Source organism: Hemicordylus capensis, chromosome 5 (genome assembly GCF_027244095.1).
Source record: "Hemicordylus capensis ecotype Gifberg chromosome 5, rHemCap1.1.pri, whole genome shotgun sequence".
NCBI classification, from domain to species: Eukaryota; Metazoa; Chordata; class Lepidosauria; order Squamata; family Cordylidae; genus Hemicordylus; species Hemicordylus capensis.
The window spans coordinates 250,440,095-250,465,613 of NC_069661.1; the positions used below are offsets into that span (position 1 = coordinate 250,440,095).

Below are 25,519 nucleotides of genomic sequence, written 5' to 3' on the forward strand. Positions count from 1 at the left end.
GCTTTCTAAAAGCCATGATGGAGTCCGAGGAGCGAATGACCACTGGGAGAGCATTCCAGAGTCTGGGGGCAGCAACAGAGAAGGCCCTGTCCCGAGTGCACGACAGCCGGGCCTCTCTCATTGTCGGCACCCGGAGCAGGGCCCCCTCAGATGTCCTCGTCAAGCGGGCAGCAACCCTTGGGAGCAGGCGGTCCCTCAAATACCCTGGGCCCAAACCGTTTAGGGCTTTAAAGGTCAAAACCAGCACCTTGAATTGGACCCGGAAACGAACCGGTAGCCAGTGCAGTTCTTTCAAAATGGGGGTGATATGTTCCCAACGGGCAGCTCTGGATAACACCCTCGCTGCCGCGTTTTGCACTAGCTGCAGTTTCCGGATATTCTTCAAGGGCAGCCCCACGTAGAGCGCGTTACAGTAATCCAGCCGCGACGTGACTAAGGCGTGGGTAACTGTGGCCAGATCTGCCTTCTCGAGAAAGGGACGCAGCTGGCGCACCAGCCGAAGCCGTGCAAAGGCACCCCTGGCCACCGCCTCCACCTGAGCTTCCAAAAGCAGAGCCGGGTCCAGTAGTACCCCCAAGCTGCGTACTTGTTCCTTCAAGGGGAGTGCAACCCCATCCAGAACTGGTAAAATCTCCACATCCCGATTGGCTCTCCTACTGACCAACAGCACCTCCGTCTTATCCGGATTCAATTTCAGTTTGTTAGCCCACATCCAACCCATCACGGCCTCCAGTCCCCGGTTCAGGACATCCACCGCCTCCCTAGGATCAGATGACAAGGAGAGATAGAGCTGAGTGTCATCCGCATATTGCTGACAACTCAGTCCAAATCCCCGGATGACCTCTCCCAGCGGCTTCATGTAGATGTTAAACAGCATGGGGGACAAGACCGAACCCTGCGGGACCCCACAGGCCAACGGCCACGGGGCCGAGCAGTAGTCCCCCAGCACCACCTTCTGGACCCTCCCCTCAAGAAAGGACCGGAACCACTGCAACGCAGTGCCTCCGATTCCCATACTCGAGAGGCGGCCCAGAAGGATACCATGGTCGATGGTATCGAACGCCGCCGAGAGGTCCAGCAGAACCAACAGGGACGCACTTCCCCTGTCTAGTTCCCGGCGTAGGTCATCCACTAGAGCGACCAAGGCAGTCTCAGTCCCATACCCGGGGCGGAAGCCAGATTGAAAAGGGTCCAGATAATCCGTATCATCCAAGACCCTCTGCAGCTGGGATGCCACCACACGCTCCATCACCTTGCCCAAAAAGGGCAGGTTAGACACAGGTCTATAGTTGTCCAGGCTGGAGGGATCAAGGGAGGGCTTTTTTAATAGTGGTCTTACCACCGCCTCCTTAAGGCACGATGGCATCCTGCCCTCCCTTAATGAAGCATTAACCATCACCTCCAGCCATCTACCTGTCCCCTCCCTGGCAGCTTTTATTAGCCATGAAGGGCAAGGGTCAAGAGCGCACGAAGTCGCCCGCACACTGCCCAGGATCTTGTCCACATCCTCAGGCCGCACCAACCGAAAAGAATCCAACACAACGGGACCAGATGGTACCAAAGGCACGTCTGCCGGAACTGCCAAAACTCTGGAGTCCAGGTCAGCACGGATGCAAGCGACTTTATCTGCAAAATGACAGGCAAACCGATCACAAAGAGCTGTAGATGGCTCCTCCCCCATTGTCCGGGGGGATGTGTGGAGCAATGTTTTCACCACACGAAACAGCTCTGTTTGCCTGCACTGAGCAGACGCAATGGAGGCGGAGAAAAAACGTTTCTTCGCCGCCCCCACCGCCACGGCGTAGTCCCTAAAATGGGTTCTAGCCCGTGTTCGATCGGATTCGTGACGACTCTTCCTCCAGCGTCGCTCCAGCCGTCGTCCGAGTTGCTTCATCGCCCTAAGCTCCGAGGAAAACCAAGGAGCGGAACGGGCTCCACTAAGCCGGAGAGGGCGCTTGGGGGCAACCGTGTCAACAGCCCGGGCCACCTCTCCATTCCAGAGATCAACCAAGGCGTCGACAGGGTCACCAGCTCTGGACACTGGAAACTCCCCGAGGGCCGTCTGGAATCCAAGCGGATCCATAAGCCTCCGGGGGCGGACCATCTTAACCGGCCCACCACCCCTGCAGAGGGCAGACGGAGCAGTCAAACTAAACCCCACCAGGTGATGATCTGTCCATGACAAGGGAGTGGTCTCAAATTCCCCCACCTCCAGATCATTTATTTCCCGGTCGGCAAAAACCAGATCCAGAGTGTGTCCCGCCACGTGGGTAGGGCCCGATACCAATTGAGACAGGCCCATGGTTGCCATGGAGGCCATGAAATCCTGAGCCGCACCCACTAGGGGGGCCTCAGCGTGGACATTGAAATCCCCCAAAACAATAAGCCTGGAGGAACCCAAGGCCACCTCCGAGACCACCCCCGCCAGCTCAGGTAGGGAGACTGAAGTGCAGCGGGGTGGTCGGTACACCAGCAGAATCCCCAGCCTATCTCGGAGGCCCACCCTCAAGGACAAACACTCGAAATTCTGAGATTGCCTGACCGGGCACCTGGAAACGGGGAGGGTCTCTCGAAAGATGACTGCAACGCCTCCTCCCCGACCCTCGAGGCGGGGCTGCTGCACGATCTGGAAACCTGGAGGACAAAGCTGAGAGAGACTGACCCCGCCCAGCGCATCCAACCAGGTCTCCGTCACACATACCAGGTCAGCACGCTCATCCACAATCAGATCGTGGATGAGAGATGTTTTTGCGTTAACTGACCTGGCATTCAGCAGCAGCACCCTAATCCTCGAAGGAGTGTTCCCAGAGCTCCCTAGGGTCAGAGGGTTGGGAGAAGGGCCGGAAAAAGGAACAGGCCTCAATTGCCTGGACCGTTTTCCCCTGTAACGGCCTGCCCAACTCCCACCGCCATACCTCCCTCTGCCCGCTACCTGTGATATTGCCGCCCCCGCTCCAGACCCACTTTTTTGCTCCCCAAGACACATCTCCCCAGACTAACCCAACACGGCTTCTTGGCTTAATTAAAAACAAAACAAAACCAGGCTTGCGTAGTCTCCTGCTGACTTCTTAATTGTGAGAAGATGGCTCTTCAGGGCGGAAGGAGAGAGATCTTCTGGTCCTCAGGCAGCTTGCCCCACGGCAGAGAGCCACAAGGACGAGAGCCCTTGTGCTCTCGCCCTTCGGCTCGCGCCAAGAGGCTCGCGCCCTTGGGCTAGCCTGCCCTATAGCAGCAGCAGCAGCAGCCAAAGCCCCAGCAGCAGCCCAAGGAGATGTTACACACACCTGAGGAAAGGTGGGGCAGGGGCAAAGACAGCAGTCAGTCAGTGCCCCACCCAAGCTGTTCTCCTTCTGTCTTCCTCCCCCAGGCCCTTGGGCTAGCCTGCCCTATACAGCAGCAGCAGCAGCAGCCAAAGCCCCAGCAGCAGCCCAAGGAGATGTTACACACACCTGAGGAAAGGTGGGGCAGGGGCAAAGACAGCAGTCAGTCAGTGCCCCACCCAAGCTGTTCTCCTTCTGTCTTCCTCCCCCAGGCCCTTGGGCTAGCCTGCCCTATACAGCAGCAGCAGCAGCAGCCAAAGCCCCAGCAGCAGCCCAAGGAGATGTTACACACACCTGAGGAAAGGTGGGGCAGGGGCAAAGACAGCAGTCAGTCAGTGCCCCACCCAAGCTGTTCTCCTTCTGTCTTCCTCCCCCAGGCCCTTGGGCTAGCCTGCCCTATACAGCAGCAGCAGCAGCAGCCAAAGCCCCAGCAGCAGCCCAAGGAGATGTTACACACACCTGAGGAAAGGTGGGGCAGGGGCAAAGACAGCAGTCAGTCAGTGCCCCACCCAAGCTGTTCTCCTTCTGTCTTCCTCCCCCAGGCCCTTGGGCTAGCCTGCCCTATACAGCAGCAGCAGCAGCAGCCAAAGCCCCAGCAGCAGCCCAAGGAGATGTTACACACACCTGAGGAAAGGTGGGGCAGGGGCAAAGACAGCAGTCAGTCAGTGCCCCACCCAAGCTGTTCTCCTTCTGTCTTCCTCCCCCAGGCCCTTGGGCTAGCCTGCCCTATATAGCAGCAGCAGCAGCAGCCAAAGCCCCAGCAGCAGCCCAAGGAGATGTTACACACACCTGAGGAAAGGTGGGGCAGGGGCAAAGACAGCAGTCAGTCAGTGCCCCACCCAAGCTGTTCTCCTTCTGTCTTCCTCCCCCAGGCCCTTGGGCTAGCCTGCCCTATATAGCAGCAGCAGCAGCAGCAGCCAAAGCCCCAGCAGCAGCCCAAGGAGATGTTACACACACCTGAGGAAAGGTGGGGCAGGGGCAAAGACAGCAGTCAGTCAGTGCCCCACCCAAGCTGTTCTCCTTCTGTCTTCCTCCCCCAGGCCCTTGGGCTAGCCTGCCCTATATAGCAGCAGCAGCAGCCAAAGCCCCAGCAGCAGCCCAAGGAGATGTTACACACACCTGAGGAAAGGTGGGGCAGGGGCAAAGACAGCAGTCAGTCAGTGCCCCACCCAAGCTGTTCTCCTTCTGTCTTCCTCCCCCAGGCCCTTGGGCTAGCCTGCCCTATATAGCAGCAGCAGCAGCAGCAGCCAAAGCCCCAGCAGCAGCCCAAGGAGATGTTACACACACCTGAGGAAAGGTGGGGCAGGGGCAAAGACAGCAGTCAGTCAGTGCCCCACCCAAGCTGTTCTCCTTCTGTCTTCCTCCCCCTATTCCTCTATTGCAAATTCCTCTATTCCTCCTTCCTCCTTCCTCAATTCCTCTATTCCTCCTTCCTCTATTGCAAACCGCTGGAAACTCTTTAGATTAAATACAGCAACTGAGGCTAAATAACCAATAAAATTAAAAAAAACAGGAGAGAGGAGATTACTCTACAGCAGACCTGCTCAACATAGCCCCTCGCCCCCATAGTTTTTGGACTACAACTCTCATAATTCCCAGCCACAGTGGCAAATATCCAGGAGTTATGGGAGTTGTAGGCCAACATCTGCAGGAGGGCCGAAGATGAGCAGCCCTAGTCTACAGGAATGGTTACAAACAACCAAGGGATCAATCTACGATAACAAAATTTGAGGAAGGGTTACCTATACCTTAGGAGACTGACAGATTTACTTGACAAACACAAAAGATTTTGAGAAAACATAGCCTAAAAGTTTATGTAATTTGTATTACACCCATGAACCTGAAACAGCATCTGGTTAAGTCCAGGCTTCATGATAGTAAGTGTGTATGTGTGTGGTTTGTTTAATTTGTGTGAAGGAAGAGGGTTGTTGCTAAATTAAAGGAACAGAATATAAGATCTGTATATCTAGAATGTGAAGAATTTTACATTGGGGAAGACCTGTGTTAAGGGAAGAGTCAGACAAACAAAGATGTTTATTTTGGATACGGATAATATAGGAAAGCATATGATAAAAAGAGGCCATGTATATTGAATAGCTGCAAACAACTATTAATGTTAGGGAAGAAATGAAAGAGGCAATGAAATTTATTGGTCTATGAAAGGGTTAAATTTGTTCTGTAGAGTCATCTCCTCCTCCCTCCTGGTTTTTGGGGGTTTTTTTTTGGAATTTAATAAGAATAAAATAGTGGAGAGGGAAACTTCAGCAAGCAAACTGTCCACAAGAAAAGATGAAACACCTCTGCAGTGGGCCTCAATTCAAAATCCACGTGGCTGCAACTTGAGAGTAAAGGCAAGCCTCTAACTACATCATCACGTGCAATTTGGCCTTAAGAAGCAAATTGGGTGGATAGCTTTGGGCAAGTGACTCTCTTAGCCTAATGTAATCTACAGGGCTATTGGTAAGATATGGAGATAACAACATACTATAACTTGTCCTGAGTGCTTGGAACATTGCCAGGAAGATTTTTACACATGCAAAAAAGGCAGAAGCCCAGCTTAAGCTTAATTACATCCTGGTTGAAGGAAAACATTACAGAAATGCAAACTACATGGTGTATGTCATTATGAGCAATGTCTTACAAAATGCTATGTGGCGATCGACAGACACTAAGAAACTAGTGTAGACTTGTTTGAGTATATATATTTATTTCCCGCTTGTGCAAGTGGAAGAATGTGTGCACACACGGATGTGTATCTGTGTAAAGAGCTAGTGACTGGCACTGCATTGCTTCCAACAGGATGTGCACTCAAATGCACATCCGAACACATCTGTATTCCTCTGACAGCAGTGAGGTGGGATAAGGCAGCCTCTGCACTCAGTTGCATATCCAGGAGGGTGTCCAATTTCTACCTATTCTGGATGCGAAATGGTGAGGAGTTTTCTGCCTGGCAGTTTAACAGATCCTATGGAGGTACCAACTGGGGTGGACAGAAGAGCTGAGGGTACACATCTTGAAGTGGCAGGCCATCAAATTCCCTCTCAGCTGCCTGAGAGCTTGTGCTTTCCCATTCATAGCAATGTAGGAAGTTGCCATATACAGAGTCAGACCCTTGGTCCATCTAGCTCAGTATTGTCTTCACAGATTGGCAGCGGCTTCTCCAAGGTTGCAGGCAGGAATCTCTCTCAGCCCTATCTTGGAGATGCCGCCATGGAGGGAACTTGGAACCTTCTGCTCTTCCCAGAGCGGCTCCATCCCCTGGGGGGAATATCTTACAGTGCTCACACATCAAGTCTCCCTTTCATATGCAACCAGGGAGGACCCTGCTTAAATAAGGGGACAAGTCATGCTTGCTACCACAAGCCCAGATCTCCTCTCCATGGCAGCATGAGCACAACACACATGAAGTGCCACTGTCAGTTTTGAGGGGATGGGGGAAGTCATTTAAAAATCCAGGCATGCCCAGCAGATCAGCAGGCATGATTGTCCCCACTTCCAGCAGAATTGACTCCTGCCTTTTCCTTGGGCCTGCATTTCCGCCCTGGACATCAGCCTGCTCAGCTCCCCACAGCTAATGGGCGTGTGATTGGTTTTGTTTGAAGTGCACACTTAGGACATGTGTACAACAACAGGTCTGGCCTGTTTATCTTGGCAAAGATGCTCAGGTATCGTATCCCAAGATCTTTACAGAGCACACACTCCAACCTAGCCACCACTCCCTTCAGCTGATGAAGCTCTGGAGAGGTAGACACAGAAATTGTTCCGGATTACACCATTTGACATGCGGTGGAGCAATCTTGGAGGGAGGTGGACACCCCTGTTATCCTATCAGAAGGCAGAGGATGTGTCAGTAGTAACAAGCAAGAGCAAATGCATCAGTATCAAATGAGGCCAAATAAATAATGTTACTTCAGACTTGCCTTGAAGCTCCAAAATTTAAACACCGATTTATAAAAAATGACCAGCTAGAGAAATAAAAGAGATCAGCAAATTATATTGTACCAAAGCAAGAGCTTTGGTACAATATCACCAAGTTAGCAGTCCAAATTAAGAACATAAGAACAGCCCTGCTGGATCAGGCTCAAGGCCCATCCAGTCCAGCATCCTGTTTCACACCAGATGCCTCTGAGAAGCCCACAGGCAAGAGGTGAGGGCATGCCCTCTCTCCTGTTGTTGTGTGCCTGCAACTGGTATTGAGAGGCATCGTGCCTCTGAGGCTGGAGATGGCCCACAGCCACCAGACTAGTAGCCATTGATAGACCTGTCCTCTATAAATCTGACTAAGACTCTTTTAAAGCCATCCAAGCTAGTGGTCTGTGTGAAAAAGTACTTCATTTTCTTGGTCCTAAAATTCCTGGCCTTCAGTTTCATGAGACGACCCCTGGTTCTAGTGTTGTAAGCAAGGGAGAAAAATTTCTCTTTACTCTCTCTACTCCATGTATAATTTTACACATCTCTATCATGTCTCTCCTTAGTCGCCTCTTTTCCAAAGTAAAGAGCTCCAGATGCTGTAGCCTTCCTTCATAAGGAAGACGCTCCAGGCCCCTGATCATCTTGTTTGCCCTCTTCTGCACCTTTTCCAGTTCTACAGTGTCCTTCTTAAGATAGGGTGACCAGAAGTGTAAACAATACTGTACTCCAAAAGTGGCCACACCACAGATTTGTATAAGTGAATGATAATATTAGCATTTTTATTTTTAGTCCCCTTGCTAATGATCCCTAGCATGGAATTTGCCTTTTTTACAGTTGCTGCGCAGTGAGCTGACACCTTCAACAAGTTGTCCACCATAACCTCAAGATCTTTCTCCTGGTTAGTCACTAGGCAGTTGGGGCAAAGATGACCTTTTCCCCTTGATCACTGGATCATGTGTTGGCACCCTTATGGGTGGATCTAACCAATATTTTATCTTCCCCCAAAGGAAGGGTCATAGCTCAATGATAGAGAACATGTTTTGAATGCAGAAGATTCCAAGATTAACCCCTGGCATCTCTGGCTAAGAGGACATTGGGTAAGTGATCTGGGAACAGCACTGCCAGTAGAAGAGCTAGATGGGAGTACGGTCTGACTTCAGTATAAGACAGCTTCAGAATTACAATTCTGAGATTCCTCCCTCTCTCCATTCACCATAACTCCAGGATGAAAGCTGGAGAAATGGGTGATTCAGAATCTTCAACAATAATTTGGCTCAGCGGCCATCATGCTCTTCAGCATGCCTCAAAAGGTGCAGTGATATATGTTGAAAATCCCACACAGTGGCATTACATTAGAATATCATGGATGCTATGCCTACACAATTACTGGGGTTAAGTAGCCATGATTTGGGGAAAACATTATCTTATATGCTCACTCACATTTTATAAAAGTAAACAGACATTGGCCAACATCCTGACTAATACTGTGCATGTGCAACGACACAAGTGCAAGGAGACTGCATAGCTGTGCTATAGCATGGGGATTTGGGGAACTGCGCTTCCCTGAAAAACAAATGAGGTGTGCCACAGATTGTGCACCTTGTGGTTGTGCAAGTGCAAACATATTTGTGCTAGTGCAACACTAGTTTGGAATGCAAACTCCAACCTTGACAGAGAGGAGAGCTAATCTTGTGGTAGCAAGTATCACTTGTCCCATTAGCTAAACAGGGGCTGCCGTGGTAGCATATGCATGGGAGACTAGAAGTGTGAGCACTGTAAGAGATTCCCCTCAGGGGATGGAGCCACTCTGGGAAGAGCAGAAGGTTTCAAGTTCCCTCCCTGGCTGCTCCAAGATAGGGCGGAGAGAGATTCCTGCCTGCAACCTTGGAGAAGCCGCTTCCAGTCTGTGAAGACAATACTGAACTAGATAGACCAATGGTCTGACTCAGTATATGGCAGCCTCCTATGTTCCTATATTGATGTAACTAGCTAGCACAATGGCCTTGTGTAATGTAGGATCACCCTTCGTGAATATCACAGACTGCTCTTATTTCCAAAAGGGGGTTGAGGTCATTATAGGCCTTCCATTTTTTACAAGGACTGTAGTAATAAATGAGAAATGAAAGGAGCAAGGCTGGGCTGGTGGGGACAGCTCTGATGAAAGACCAAAGGGATGAACTGTGCAGGGGATACAACTCTTCATAGCCAAACTCATGAAACTTTTGGTCAAAACAACTCTTGATAACTACTCAGATAAGGCCTGCAGATTTAAACTGCAACCATGAGGGTTAGGAACCTTTTCAATTTTTGAAGCAAAATCAAGATCCCCCAAAAGCAGAATTGTATGCCAGACTCCATAGGGGATAATGGACACGGACTCTTCCCCGCCGCCCAAAGAAAACAAAAGCCGGAGCCACCTCATTCCCCACAGGCAATAGTACATACTATTTCTTCTGAACTAGTAGGAGTGACCATGAGAATCCCTCAGTACATGGATAGTGACTACTTCTTAAAAATATGATCAGGCCCACACAGAAATCTGCTCAAAGCACTTAGATCACAGATTAGATTCTCTACAGGTTGTTTGCCTGGCAGTGTTATTACGACAATAATAGCCTTCATTAAGAGATAAAAAATAAATTAAATAAAGAGTTCTTTTCCCTCCTTCCAGCAAAAATCACCAGAAAAACAAACAAACCAGAATGAAGGAGTGTGTGAGAAAAGCCTTGAAGCCTTGTTAGGATGAGTCTTCAAGCAACCACATCAACGTGAAGTTAAAGAGGTACTACACACCACTCCCTTCTCCCAAGATTAGAAAACGGCAGGACAGGAGGCCCTGGCAAGCAATCTGGTCCTGTCCCAAGCATCCTTTTAACACTCTCCTTCTGTTCCAGAAAGCATAATTCTTGGAACAAAAGACCCACTACTACTAATACTGTAATGTAAGTCATATATTTCTTTTTATGTTCATAGCAAAATAAAAAAATAATGGGGCCTTGCAGACAATCATCTGAGGATGGTTTGCGGGTAGGGAAGAGCTGTAATCCTGATGTGCCCAACGATCAGAGCCTTCCTTCAGCTCACCACCCAGACAACTCACCACCCAGACAGTTGCGGCTGCTGAGAGCTGGGACGAGGGAAGGTCTTCCAGGCATTGGGAGAGACCTCCCACGAAGGGAAGGAAGTGGGGGCAAGCACCATTTAGTCATTTTGAGCAAGAGATCAGTGCTGTGCAGAGTGGCCCATTTGGTTGTCCCTCTGGCCCAGCACTCTTGCAGCCCCTCTGGCCAGAGTGCTCTCTAATAAACATGGCAGCCGGGGTCTACAAAAATAGGAGAAAGCAGACACACGATCAACAACTCGAGGTAGTGGGGATAATAATCTTCACTATCCTGGCTTAAGATCAAGGATTAGAAGCAGGGTTACCCAGATTTGGACTACCAGGTCTTGGGGGATTTGCCCTGGTTCACACGAGCAAACAACCTGGGTTATCTGCCTCTAACTCAGCTTTAGATTATTGTGTAAAGAGGCGTAATAGTTTATAATGAGGCATCATCCAAAGCTCTGCATATGTAAGAGGATTTCTCCTAAAATGGTAATGGTACAATGGATGTGCCTTTGCACATTCAGAGCATGTCCATACTAATAAAATAGAATAGGGTACCCTCACACATATGGGGCTTCACACGTGCAAAAGAGTTGCTGGGATAGGGTGTTATCTTTTTCATTGAAAATAAAACTGCTAGTATTATAATACGCTTATACAAAACTATGGTGAAGAAAGAAGGACATTGTAGAACTGGAAAAAGTGCAGAAGAGGGCAACCAAGATGATCAGGGGCCTAGAGCACCTTTCTTATGAGGCAAGACTACAACATCTGGGGCTTTTTAGTTGGGGAGACATGACAGAGGTCTATAAAATCATGCATGTAGTGGAGAAGACTAGCAAACGGAAGTATTTTTTCACACAACATATAATCAACTTGTGGAATTCTCTGCCACAAGATGTGGTGACAGCTGACAACCTGGATGCCTTTAAGAGGGGCTTGGATAGCTTCATGGAGGAGAGGTCTATCAATGGCTACTAGTCGGAGGGCTATAGGCCAGCTCCAGCCTCAAAGGCAGGATGCCTCTGAGTACCAGTTGCAGGGGAGTAACAGCAGGAGAGAGGGCATGCCCTCAACTCCTGCTATAGGCTTCCAGTGTCATCTGGTTGGCCACTATGTGAAACAGGATGCTGGACTGGATGGGCCTTGGGCCCGATCCAGCAGGGCTGTTCTTATGTTCTTATTCTTTCAACAAGCCCATGAGCTAATGTGCTCTTGATCTCACTCTTGTTCAAACTCTGCAAATGAGAAAACCAGTTGGCTTCCCAAGAACTACTCGGTGAGCCTATGGCTGAAACTAGATTAAGGTTGCTTGGTTCCACATCCAACGCTGTGAACATACCTGGGCATATGAAGCTGCCTTATATCAAGTTGGACCATTGGTCCATCTAGCTCACTATTGACTACACAGACTAACAGTGTCTTCTCCAAGGTTTCAGGCAGGAGTCTCCCCCAGTCCTACCTGGAAGTGCTGCCAGGGATTGAACCTGGGATCTTCTGCATGCAAGCAGGTGCTCTACCAATGAATTATGGCCCCGTTCTTTAAGGGGGAATATCATATAGTAACTCACATGTAGTCACCCATCCAAATGCAAACCAAGGTGGAAATTCATACTCGCTACCACAAGACCAGTTCTCCTCCCTACCTATTAATGTATTATTATTTGATTTATTCGAATGCCGCCTTTCAGGCATAGGCTTCTCAAAGTGGTTTCGATACAATTAAAAACCCAAATAATCATGTTTCTGGCTGCAATGGCTGGTGGTTCTAAAAACTACAGCAGGCCCAATGACCTTCAAATGAAGCCCCCAAGGCCTTCAAATGACCTTCTGGAAAAGCATGGTAGCAAATGACTATTGCAGGAGGCAAGGCTTCTCCTCCTTTTGGCTACAGATGTATGAACGGCCCATGGCTGCCATCTCTTCTTTGCAGCAGCAAGTGACTGCTAGGGTTGGGGGTTGAGAAAGCAACTTCCTCCTCCAAGCCCAGGAGCCCTGGATGGGGCCGTATGTCACTGGTAGAGCATCTGTTTAGCATGTAGAAGGTCCCAGGTTGAACCTCAGCATCTCCAGGAAGGGCTGGGAAAGACTGAAACCTTGGAGAAGCCACTGTCAGTCTGTGTAGTCAATAGTGTAGTCAGAGGTTAACACAGCAGCTCTGGTCTAGTTGGAGTTTGTATGAATTAGGAACTAATTGTCTGGGGTTCTACAGGGACTCAGGCAGAGATATTTCCTACCACCTGCTATCTAATCCTTTTAAACCAGAGGTGCCAGGGATTGAGCCTGGGACCTTCTGCATGCAAAGTATGTGTGCTTCCACCAAACACACTATCCATTGCAGAACCAGCACAATCTTTTTTCCAAAGTAGTCAAGGGCAAATGTAGTTTTCTTGTTCTGAATGGCACCTTCAGGTCCAAACAGATCTTCTGAACTGAGCACCCCAAATCAGACATTCCCGGGAAAGGTGAAGCCTTCATTCTGTAAGGGCAGAGCAAGTTTTACCAGTCATTACAATGCCACCTGTAGGTAGGTAGCTTGCTTGGGCTGTAATTGGTTTGCACAGACACAAGCTGCAACATGCTGAATCTGAGGTACAGCAAGACTCTGAGATGTGAAATAATTTCCTATCTTTGGAAGCAATTTATTTGATTTCAATCTCACCCTTACAGGTGTAAGCATCGTGGGCAGATTAGAATAAACATGGCGTGGAGTGGGGAGGGAGGGAGGAGGAAACCCCACAAGTGCTGGAGAGGAAACAGATTTTTTTTTAAAAGCGAGATTCGATTCCCAGACCTAGATGGTTGCTGTACCAAGTGATCACCAAGGAATTGATGTGTGGCTTTGCTGATAAGGCATAAGCAATTCACTTTAAAATACGCAAGTCCTGCAACTAGAACAGACCATTTCTGTCCACGGAATTCTGCAATTCTGTACATTTACATACATTCTGATTATTTCGATTTGTTTTTGTGGTTATTACCAAGAACAAATGTAATTTTGTAAATGTGTCTTTTGTATGAAATACTTTTGTATTCCTTCACCCCTTATTTTATTAGATCATTATTCATATTACTTGCCTGAAATACTCATGTAAAACTACTACTACTGCTACTATCCACACACTCAGTCTAGCAGGTGTCTAATACTTTGATAATCTGACTACTTCCTTCTCTTGACCCCCTTCCCATCAATAGCACACTGTCTAATCCATCCCTACCCTAGAGTGTTTTAAATTTAGTTTTAAACCAAGCCTTGCACATTTTATTTGGATTTAAGAGCCAGCCCAAAAATTCAGGTGTCAGACAATGGCCATTTATTTATTTATTTATTTAACATATTTGTATACCGCCCAAAACTTGCATCTCTGGTGGTTTACAACAAAAACAGAAAAGTTAAAACATTAGTTAAAACAGATAAATGACAACAAAGAAATAAAAACGTTGGTTAAAATAAATCACAGCAAAAAGATATAACATTACAACTATTTAAAACCTTAAAACAACATTTTAAAACAATGTTAAAACTATAAAAATAGTATTTAATTAAAAGCCTGGGTGAACAAATGTGTCTTTAAATTTTTTTTTTTAAATTGTCAGAGATGGGGAGGGAGAGCGTTCCAAAGCATTTGACAGCATTACTAGACTTGGTGACACACATTGTGAAGAGGGAAGGTAAATGGGCTTCTCTTGATCCCCTTTACAAGTAACATATTCAATAATAATATTCAATAACATTTTCAATAAATTCAATAATAATAAAAATATTTAGAATAGAAACAAGGCTGCTGGGACAAATAAAGGTTCAGTTTAATAATTCTAGCTGAACAGTCTAGTCTAGGCAACATGGTTGAATTTCTAGGCACCATGGCTCCCTGGTGCCTGGGATTTCTCCAGCCCCATTTTAAACTTCTGAGCAGCCGGAATGTTCAGAACAATTCCCTAATATCTCAGTTAGGGAGGCTTGGGGGATAGTGCTTGAATTAAAGAGGACAAATTGGGGCTATCCCCAATCTGCCCAAGGGCAGTTCCATACTTTGTGCAGTAGATGCATTTGCATCATTGCTTCTCAGACACAAACACATAAAGCATGGACAATACAATCCATGTGCAAACACAGGAAGCTGCCTGAAACAGAGTCAGACGTTTGGTCCATCTAGTTCAGTATTGCCTACAATGACTGGCAGTGTCTTTCCAAAGGTTTCAGGGTAAGAGTCTCTCCCAGCCCTACCTGGAGATGCTGCCAGGGACTGAAATGGGGAACTTCTAAGGAGATGCTGAGGAGATGCTCCACCACTGAGCTATGGCCCCAACTCCTAAGGGGAATTACTTACATCGCTTACATGTAGTCCCCCATCCAACCAAGGCAAACCCTGCTTAGCAAAGGGGTCAAGTCATGCTTGCTACCAGAAGCTTAGTTCTCCTCCGCTGGGGACCCTGGCCCAATTAGGTTTCCCAGACATATGTACATATTTAAAGATATATATATATATATATATATATATATATATATATATATATATATATATATATATATGTTTGTCCACATTGTGGGTTTGTTGCGGGAAACACCGATGTACAGGCAAAAAACATACTTTAAACTGCCACAATGGACACTGGTAGATGCTGCTAACAGGACCACTCAAGGGAGGAGCTCTTTTCTGAGCCACTCAGCTGGGCTAACGGAGCAATCTCACAGGCATCCACCTTCAACTCTGTGGCCTTGGTATGATGAGTTTCTGTTTTGCTCCTGCCAGTTTGTGCCTGGAACTCTGCTCAGACAGGTCTGTGCCTGAACCTGCCTGGAGTTTTCTCTCTTGTTTTTTAATTGAGATGCCCAGCACACATGCGCCTCCACTCTTGTGCAACAGAGAGCAGAATCAAAGCATCTCACATCTAGTAATTGGTCTTTTCTTCCCAATGACTCAAAGCTCTTTATGAAGTCACCTTGGGAGTCATTGCTTGAGTGTGGCCCAACAGCAAAATGAAAGTAATTTTGCCTCAGCTCCCCACCTAACACAAGCCAGGGGAATAATTGGTGTGGTGGCTTCTGTAATTAAAAAGAGGGAAGAGGACCTAAATCAAAGTTGGGACAGGTTCTCACGCTCAAATTCTAGCTCGGCTTCAAGAGAAAGCTGGGAGGGTGATGACTTAACCCTTCTGGAAAAGGCAATTTGGAGTATAAGGAAAGAGTATGACTGTCACGATTATTTGAAAAAGACGGCACAGGAGTCCTACTCACAAGCCCACTTTGATGGACTTTTGTAGAATGGAAAATGAACTGCACTCTGTGTGTGAACATGTCTGACCAATTATTTCTGTAGTGCCATCTGTGTGCATGATGCTTATAAAACGCAAGAGGATCGGTGCTTGCCCCGATGAGGTTACAATCTATAACTCAACACAGGGAGAGGACAGGGGGAGGAAGATAGAGGTGGGAGTGAACAGCAGAAGAACATGCATTTGTTTCAGCTATACCTACTTAGATGTGGTTAAAACAGAGTAAGGAGATGAGGGAGCTGGGCCACAGGTTTCATGGGGAAAGTGGGTTTGAAGTGGTGTGGGATTTGAAGAAAGCAGGACAGGAAGTATCATGCAAGTAAGTGTTCTGGGAGCCAATTGTGGGTATAAAAGGAGGAAGGGCGGAGTTGTTTGAGGGGCAAGAGAACTTTGGAGACTGAGGGCGATGAGGCTGGACATGTGAAGACCACTGTCAGGGATGGATCAGGATTTGAGAATGGAGAGATAGGGGTAGAGAGGGAAGGCCATGGAGGAGAAGTTAAGGATCAGTCCAAGATGAAATATAGGCTCTAGTCCTCCAGAGCAGGGGTGTTACACTTAAAAGCAATGGTGCTTAAGTTAATCCTTCTGAAGCAGTGATGGGCAAAACGTAAACTGGGATCTATCAGTAGAAATCTGTGGATGATTGTCGCAGCTGAGTAAGAGTTTCCGACTCCTCACTCTTTGACTAAAGCAACAAGAAAAAGGTATCTCCCCCTCCCTGAATTAGGTTGCTGAAAGCATGAAAGCTTGGGGGGAAATGAGGAGTGGATTTTTGTGTGAAAGGGCTGTGAGATCAGTTCTGGTACTGGAAATAATTCCCTGGGCTCAGCCCATGCTCAGAGATACTCTATTTCTTAATTCTAAAAATATTTGTGTCCCCATTTGTGTCTGCTATTTCACATATGTCTCCAACTGGTGGATTTCTGAGCTCAAGTAACAATCAAAGTCAATTCTGCAAACCTGAAATCTGCCTGCCCTTATGCTAGAGCGCCTTGCGTGATGGCAGGCCATCAGGACCCCAGGGCCCAATCCTTCTATTAGTTTTTGTTCCACCCTAGCTGTTGAGAAAAGACCTGAAAAGTTTTGTATTCCCTTGGTGTGTTTAGGGGATCTACTACCGGATCACTTAACCACTAATACTGGATTACTAATACTAAAGGAAACATTTTTGGTATAACTTTTCCTTTCACCCTCTACAATATGCAAAACTTTGTTGTCTGAAAAGTAGTGGAGTCCCAAATTACATAAATACATAAAAATTCTCATCCTCCTCACACCCATGATACATTCTTATTTAGCTGTTATTAATAGGCACACAGACTCCTGATATTTCAACTCTGGAAATAATATGGAAGGGAAAACACTACTGAGCACTCCTCACCCCATTTATTCCTTAAGACATGATCACATATTATTTATTTATTAAATTTATATACCGCCTAATATAGAAATCTCTAGGCAGTATACAGAATTAAAACATAATATAAAATATAAAACATTTAAAATACATAAAAAGATAAAACTCATAATAATTTAAAGATTTGTGTTGTAAAACGTGTTTTGTGTATTCAGATGCTATATTCAGGGATGGAGGGCAAGTAAGAGCTAACTTAAGCTGTTTTGAGACCTAAAGCTATTTAGGGGTTAGGTTTAGTGTCTAAAATAAAACTACTGATGGTCAAGGAGAGGGTTAGTTCTAGTTTTCTTCTGTCAGGCATAAACAACTACTAGACACATTTTTTATTTAGCTTCCCTCTTAACTTGACAGTCAGCTAAAGACACAGCTCTCCAGCCAAGCTTTTTAGTTAGTTGGTGTGTTTTTATGGATATTTTAATCTGATTTTTATATGTTTTAACTGTTAAATTCTTGGTTTATTTTACTCTGTAAATGTAAACCACCTGGAGACTTCGGAAATGGGCGGTATAAAAAAAATACTGGTATTAAATAAATAAACAAATCGTTCTATGCAGAAATAAGGAGACATGATTTTAAGTCCACCCTATCCCTTAGTCTCTGGATACAGCAATATAATTAAAAACAATGACCAAAGGGCCAAGTTAAAAGGAATTCAATCCATACAAAATGCTAAATGCTGGAACTGTGCAGCCCATCAATTTAACAATTTAATTTCAATTTAACAATATAATTAAATTGATTTGGGAAATCAATTTAATTTCCTTCCCAAACCACCCAGTCCAAGCAAGCAGTCTATCAACAATGGCTTTTAACCAGTCTATTCTCTTTCTCAGATTAAGGGAAAGGCCTGAAAAATGGAGACACTGAAGTTTCAATGCTGTTATCCCACTGCTAACACTTAACCATTGACTGCTAAGTGCTCCTTTGTGCAGTAATTGGGCTAACCTTTAGGTCTATAATCAACAGAAGACCCTCACTGCCAAGGCTGTATTGTTCCCATCCTTGTCCCTCCCACCCCCACCCCAGCCCCCCAGCCGAGGCTTAAGCCCTCTGCATTTTTCTCCCCCAAGTATCACTTGTTCCCTCCCCCTTCCGATTTAATTCCACAGTCAAGTTCTCCTCTAGAGCTTTCTGCTGAATGGGCAATGTCTCGCAAGGTAACCAACACCGCCCACAGCTGCACCCCACAATAGCTCCCTCCTGCTTGCATTACTGCTTGTGGAAGATTTGGTCACGGTGCCCTAGCTGCAGCAAACACTGGTCCGATTCATAAAAACGTGCAGGAGGAGGGGCCTTCCAGCAGGATCCCTTTACCTGTTTTCCCTACCACAAAACAGGGAACTAAATGGACTGGGTCGTGGGCGGCTTGGCCTGTAATGCAATCCCGCTGCCTGACAAGTCAATAAAGCGCCAACTCTTCCCTCCCCAGCCACACATAGAGAGCCAAGGTTAGAGGCAAACACAATTTGGATAGGCCTACACAGGGAGCTTAATGAGCCCCATTATTTGGCCATTGTGGGCAAACACTATGAAGCCAGTAATCTAAATTACCAAAGTCTGAATAACTTGCCGCTAAATGGCACACCAAGCTCAAAAGAATCCTTACAATGGCTTCCTTATTTACCCTTTAAGAAGAGGACAACTGTCTCGCCATAAGACAAATTATGAACATTTTAAACATACAAACATTACTGAAATAAAACTATGCCATTCTCTGTAGCTTCTGAACACATCTCCACGGTTTTTATCCTTACACAATTATTTATAATTTTGTGTATGTACTTCTCTATATTTACAGAAAGGCAGAATGTATAAGAAACTCTAAAGAATGTCTAGTTATTTCTCTCCTGATTTTCTAGTTCCTATTAAATTGCTGCTTTTCATCCCACTCAGCTTGGAAGATCCTGGGAGCTTGGAAGGCTTCTTCATACACCAGGTGGCATCACACTGGCGCTGGCTGTGATGGGAATCATGCAAAATATTAGAGGAGGTGTGTGTATATCCAAACTCTTGGGACACAGGCTGGCGAGCTGCTATTGGCTGTGTTTGGGGACACGGACACACACACACACATACACCTCTCTTACATGTGGTATACTACAGTAATAAGAGGTATGGGTGAAGCAAACACAATTCCTGGAAAAAAAGACTGAAGTGGCATCATAACTTGCCCCTGTGCATATTTCTACTCTGTAAGCATACTGCACAGCAGAGATACAAAGCTATGTGAAAAAATAACTACAATAAAAACAAATTCAAATGGTATTCCTATGCAACATTCATACACAACTAGTTGGATGTGTTGTAACTTGAAAATGGCAGACAACTTAGGTTTCACAAACGCAAGCAGGAACTAAAATTCTGGGACCTGAGGGCATTCACAAGGGGCATTACCACCCCCACTACCACCACCCCACCCCACCCCGCAAGTTTCCTTGTAGAAGTACATTCTCTCTCTCTCTGGCCTGGACCGGCAAGATCACTGTTCAGAATGTTGCTTGTTCCATTCTAACACTGTTTCTGATGGGTTCCAGCCAGTGTTCCCTTTAACAGGGAATTCCAGATGTTGACGACTACAACTCCCATAATTTCCCACCAAAAGCCAGCATCTGGGGACGCTGGGAGTTGTAGTCAACATCATCTGGAATTCCCTGTTAGAGGGAATGCTGGTTCCAGCAAATTCCACAACATTTTACAAGACCTGGGCACCCAATAAATATATAGGGAAATAAGTATACATACACAAATTCAAATATGATCTACAATTTAGTCTCATTCTCCCACTTCATGGTAAAGCACTTACAGCCCAGCCTGGGTCCTACGACTGGCATAAGAACAGCCCTGCTGGATCAGGCCCAAGAAGGCCTCTCTAGTCCAGCATCCTGTTTCACACAGTGGCCCACCAGATGCCTCTGGGGAGCCCACAGGCAAGAGCTGAGGGCATGCCCCTTTCCCAGCTGTTACTCCTCTGTAACTGTCATTTAGAGGTATCTTGCCTTTGAGGCTGGAGGTGGTCTACAGCCTACAGACTAGTAGCCATTGCAAAACCTGTCCTCCATGAATCCATCTAAGCCCCTCTTAAAGCCATCCAGGCTGTTGGCAGTCACCACATCTTGTGGCAGAGAATTCCATAGGTTAATTATGCGCTGTGTGAAAAAGTATTTCCTTTGTTGGTCCTAAATTTATCAGCAATCAGTTTCATAGGATGACCCCTGGTTCTAGTGTTATGTGAGAGGGAGAAAGATTTCTCTGTTAATTTTCTCCACACCATGCATGATTTTATAGGCCTCTATCATGTCGCTCCACAGTCATTTTTTAAAAATTTCTAAAGTTAAAAGCCCCAGGTTTTGTAGCCTCACTTTGCAAGGAAGGTGCTCCAGGCCCCTGATGATCTTGACTGCCCTCTTTTGCATCTTTTCCAGTTCTACAATGTCTTTCTTAAGAAATGATGACCAGAATTGTACGCAGTACTAAAAATGTGGCTGCATCGTAATTTAGCCAACTGTGCCTGAAGCTATTCCTCTACATTCTACCCTCTGCCCCAATACCCAACCATTCAAATCTCCAGGACTGCTTTCTATAATTACCTGGAGATTCCAGAACAATTATGAGGTTTCTCTCCTGATTCTCGAACATTCCCTTGCCCCCTGGATCACAACGAAGTGTACCTGTTCTCATAGGAACATAGGAAGCTGCCTTACACTGAGTCAGACCCTTGGTCCATCTAGCTCAGTATTGTCTACACAGACTGGCAACGGCTTCTCCAAGGTTGCAGGCATGAGTATCTCTCAGCCATAACCTGGAGGGAACTTGGAACATTTTGCATGTAAGTGCTCTTCCCAGAGCGGTCCCATCCCCTGAGGGGATTATCTCATATCTCCCATTCAAATGCAAGCCAGGGTGGACCCAGCTTACCAAAGGGGACACTTCATGCTTGCTACCACAAGACCATGTTTGAGCTTTGGCCAGAGGTGGGTTGACTTCAAGCTTGCAAGTTATATTCCCCCCTACCTTTACTAGAATATTCAATGTGGTTTAAATTTGCAAAGCAAGAATGCACGCTCAACAGTTAAGGCATAACTAACTGATCCAAATATGCACTCTTGCTTAAGATCATAAGAAATTGCTTTCTGGATCTACCAAAGTCACTACATGTTCACCAGAAACAGGCCAGTTGTTCATAAGTGGACTGCCCCCTTCCTTCTACCCACTCCTAGTGTAGACCACCCAAACAACTTTCTTACTAAAGCAGTCCAGACCAAAGAATTCTCCATACCGGAAAGACTTCTTCAGCACCTTGGGTGTATTAATATGTCTGACACAAAGGTTATTAACTGGCCAATAGTTCTAACACGTCAGCTTGCAACAAAGAAACAGGTTAGGTGCCTCAAGTTGATTGGCAATTTAAGTTCAGGAGCTCCATGCTAGCCATTTCTAGATAACCCATCTTAAATGCTTCCCTACAGAGACTGAGTTAGTGATCTTGCGACTTGATAACAGACACATGCACCAGCAGATCATTCAAATCATATATTTAAAAAGCAGTCACAGATTTCTTAAAAACCTAGCAAACCAATAAGTCCTGGATCCATTAAGGATAAGATCTTTCACAACAAATTAAATAAAACAATTTATTGAGGCCTGGGCCTCAGATAAACTAGATTTACTGGCTGACCTTTTATTCATTTAAAGAACAAAATTAGCTCTAATTGCATTAGAATGGAATCCAGTAAATTTCTTCTAATGTGGCATTTATGCAAGTATTGCTGTAATTGTTTACTACAAAGATAGAAATGCTTTGATTATAATCTATTTTCCACTTGGCTTTACTGTGTAGTCAAAGCACTTGCAAGAAAGAACCTCTTGAAATGTAACACTTCCTCTCAAGACCGAGTTCTGCTTATTTGTAAGAGATATTTTAATGTCCATAGACCTTAGCATGGATTTAAATCCTTATAAGATTAACTCATTCTTGAAATTAATAAATGTACATTTAGGTGAGCCTGCCCTACAACACGGAACAGACTGTGGGCCTGTGGCCCACCTAATTAACAAAGCCTTAGTAAATTAATTGTAGCATGAATGTTAACCAATTAAAATTGCATAAAACTGGTATGTGAATAAAACAATAATCCTGAAGAAAAATGTATTCTGTTTTTAGAAAATTTGTGCTTAGGACATACCAGTTGCCACCAGAAGAGGCATTCCTTTCTGCATGAGAGAGAAGACCTCTTCCAATAATGTCTCTTTTAAGGCCTATTACTTGTAGTACTACATCAGTATTTAAAACACCTGCTGCCTAAGTTATCAATTAAAAAGTTGACTATGTGTTTGCCCTGGGAGCTGGATTTGTATGGAGCAGTACGTTAGTGTGTCTGCTGCCTATTGACCCTTTTCCTGAAGGGGTAGGGGGCAGTTTTATTGAGCACCTAGAAGATACAAACTTCAGTATATCAGGTAGTCATTTAGGACTCAGTGGGGACAAAGTCTGGCCAGAGTAAGGAGGTGATTCAGGGCAAAGCTCAGAGCCCCGCTCTTGGACATGTTCAAGATTAAACTGCCCAAAACCAGCCTATTTTATGTTATAACATTAGATATCCTGATAATGGCATTCAATCCAAACACAATTTTCAGCGCAGTTTAATGGGAGTGGGAGGTCCATAAACAATAAAAGCCACACAGGGCTGATGCAGATGAACCCGTGTGCAATAATGCTGGGGATGCCTTGAGAGTGTGGGGGCCCTGATATCACCGGCAGACATCCCGACGGGCTCTCAGAGTGTCCTTTAATAGTGTGTGGGGGGTGGGGGGGTGGGGTGTTCACCTGAAACCTGGATACTGGGGCATGTGTAGAAGGATGATTCAGATGAACATCCTTGTCACATGATTAAAGGAGACCCTCGAGCGTTCGTCAGGGCATCCACTTGGGAGACCCAATGTTATCATGTGTGCTGGGCAGTTTTCATCTGAACCGGCCCACAATGACAAAATTAGTAACTATATAATTTAGCAGCATGTAGACAAAAGGTCAGCATGCAAAAATAACAGATCCTGATGCTGAAAATATATCAGGTGCAGTGGCAGGCAAGCCTCACTATGGAGGAAGCTCCAGAGTCAGGGTGCCACAGATTAGGTTGCCATCTTTGAAGTGGGGTCCCCCAGGGATCCGTACTGGGTGTGTGTGTGTGAGCCAGCCCTTTGGCCGGCTCAGTTCGAATCTGCACCAGATTTGACCTGACCCGGTCTGGGACCTCTGCACGTGCACAGAGGCCATTTGTGTCACCATGTGATTTGCGTGGTGATGCTAATGGCCTCTGCGCGCTCATGGAGGTCTCTCGAATGGCCTCTGCGCATGTGCAGAGGCCTGGGCCAGGCCATACCCGGCCTGGGCTGTCAATTAGCCCCTGGTGGCGCAGTGGTAAAACTGCCGCCCTGTAACCAGAAGGTTACAAGTTCGATCCTGACCAGAGGCTCAAGGTTGACTCAGCCTTCCATCCTTCCGAGGTCGGTAAAATGAGTACCCAGAATGTTGGGGGCAATATGCTAAATCATTGTAAACCGCTTAGAGAGCTCCGGCTATAGAGCGGTATATAAATGTAAGTGCTATTGCTATTGCTATTTGGGAGGCTGGCAGCAGGTTTGGAGGGGCCCCTGCTGCTGTTGTCGATGTCTCCGCCGCCATGGCCTCCTCCATTGCCCCTGGCCCCTTAATTTTAAAGGTAAATAATACCTCCCCCCTATTTATTATAGGGAATTCCCCTAAACTTGTAAAGGGGAACCCTCCCTGGATTCCCCTTTACAAGTATATCTCCTAAGCCGGTTCGCGAGTCGGCTTGATGCTGAGACTAGTTCAAAGCGAGCCACCTCTCACATCCCTGATCTGTACCATGACCAGTGCTCTTTAACTTGTTCATAAATGATCTAGAAGTTGGGGTAAGCAGCGAAGCGGCCAAATTTGCAGATGACACTATTTATTTATTTATTTATTTATCTATCGCATTTCTATACCACCTGATATAGAAATCTTCAGGCAGTATACAAATAAACTAAACTATTTAGGTAGTGAAATCCAAAACAGATTGTGAGGAGCTCCAAAAGGATCTCTCCAAACTGGAGGAATGGGAGAAAAAATGGCAAATGTAGCTCAGTGTAAGAGCAAATGTAAAATGAAGCATATTGGTGCTAAAACTTCCAACTTCACATATACGATGATGGGGTCTGAGCTGTTGGTGACTGACCATGATCTTGGGGTCGTGGTGGACAGCTCGTTGAGTGTTGACAGCTGGGAAAAAGGCAAATTCCATGCTAGGGATCATTAGGAAGAAGACTAAAAATCCATACAGAAAGGCTCAGTAAAACAGGGTTGATGGCCCTTAGTAGAAGCGTGTGAGGGATGCTCAGTTACCGTTATCTTGCTCTACTTACTTGGTGCAAACAATTTCCAATTCCATCCATCTGGTAAAATGCATAAATCCCTTGAATCAACTTGTTTCTTTTCAGTGTTTTGCAGGGAAAAAGCATTACATATTGTTTCTGTGCCATTCTCCATGAATTTGAATGAAATGGAAAAGTTAAGGATGTTTGGTAAATACCACTAATATAAAATATAAAAGCCACGGAAGTCAGTAAGGTTAATTCTACAAACGGGGCCGGTTCTTACCTTAGGAATACAGGAACATAGGAAGCTGCCATATATTGAGTCAGACCATTGGTCTATCTAGCTCAGTATTACACAGACTGGCAGCGGCTTCTCTAAGGTTGCACGCAGGAATCTCTCTCAACCCTATCTTGGAGAAGCCAGGGAGAGAACTTGAAACCTTTTGCTCTTCCCAGAGCAGCTCCATCTCCTAAGAGGAATATCTTGCAGTGCTCACACATCAAGTCTCCCCTTCAAATGCAACCAGGACAGACCCTGCTTAGCTAGGGGGACAAGTCATGCTTGCTACAACAAGACCAGCTCTCCTCAAATCAAACCTTAAATCAGGGTGTCTCAAACTGGGGGCCCCAATCACCCCTAGCTGCAAGGGCCAAAGGTCAGGGGTGAAGTGAGTTGCAGTCCAAAAACATTTTGGGACCCAAGACTGCGAAGTCCTGCCTTAACACCCTAAACAGCCTGATATTAGATTACCCAAGGGGATATCTCTTCTCCTCTATGAGTGTCCCCACCACTCTTCAGGTCATCTGGTGAAGACCCATTCTAAATAATTCTTTCACCTTCTAGGCTGCTACTCAGAAGGAGCAAGACATTTTCTGTTCTTGTTTCTCTACTGGGAAATGTTTTCCTGTCTCACCTTGTGGGGCCCTTCCAGTTAGATCTATTTTTGCCTTTAAAAAGTAAGTGAAGATTTTTTATTTTGCTTCTGCAAAACTGAACATCTTTTTAGTGCTGTTTTCATAGTTCTGCTCTTCTGTTATCTTTTATTAGCAGTCCCCTCTCCCCCCTGCGACTTGTAAAATAGTATTCAATGATGGTTAATCTGGGGC

General features: G+C 46.0%; 1 protein-coding gene across 2 annotated transcripts in view; it reads right to left on the reverse strand.

Annotated features, from left to right (window-relative positions):
* Positions 1-25,519, reverse strand: part of TAF3 (TATA-box binding protein associated factor 3) — a 193,568-nt gene that overhangs the window by 21,234 nt on the left and 146,815 nt on the right. The window lies entirely within an intron of this gene.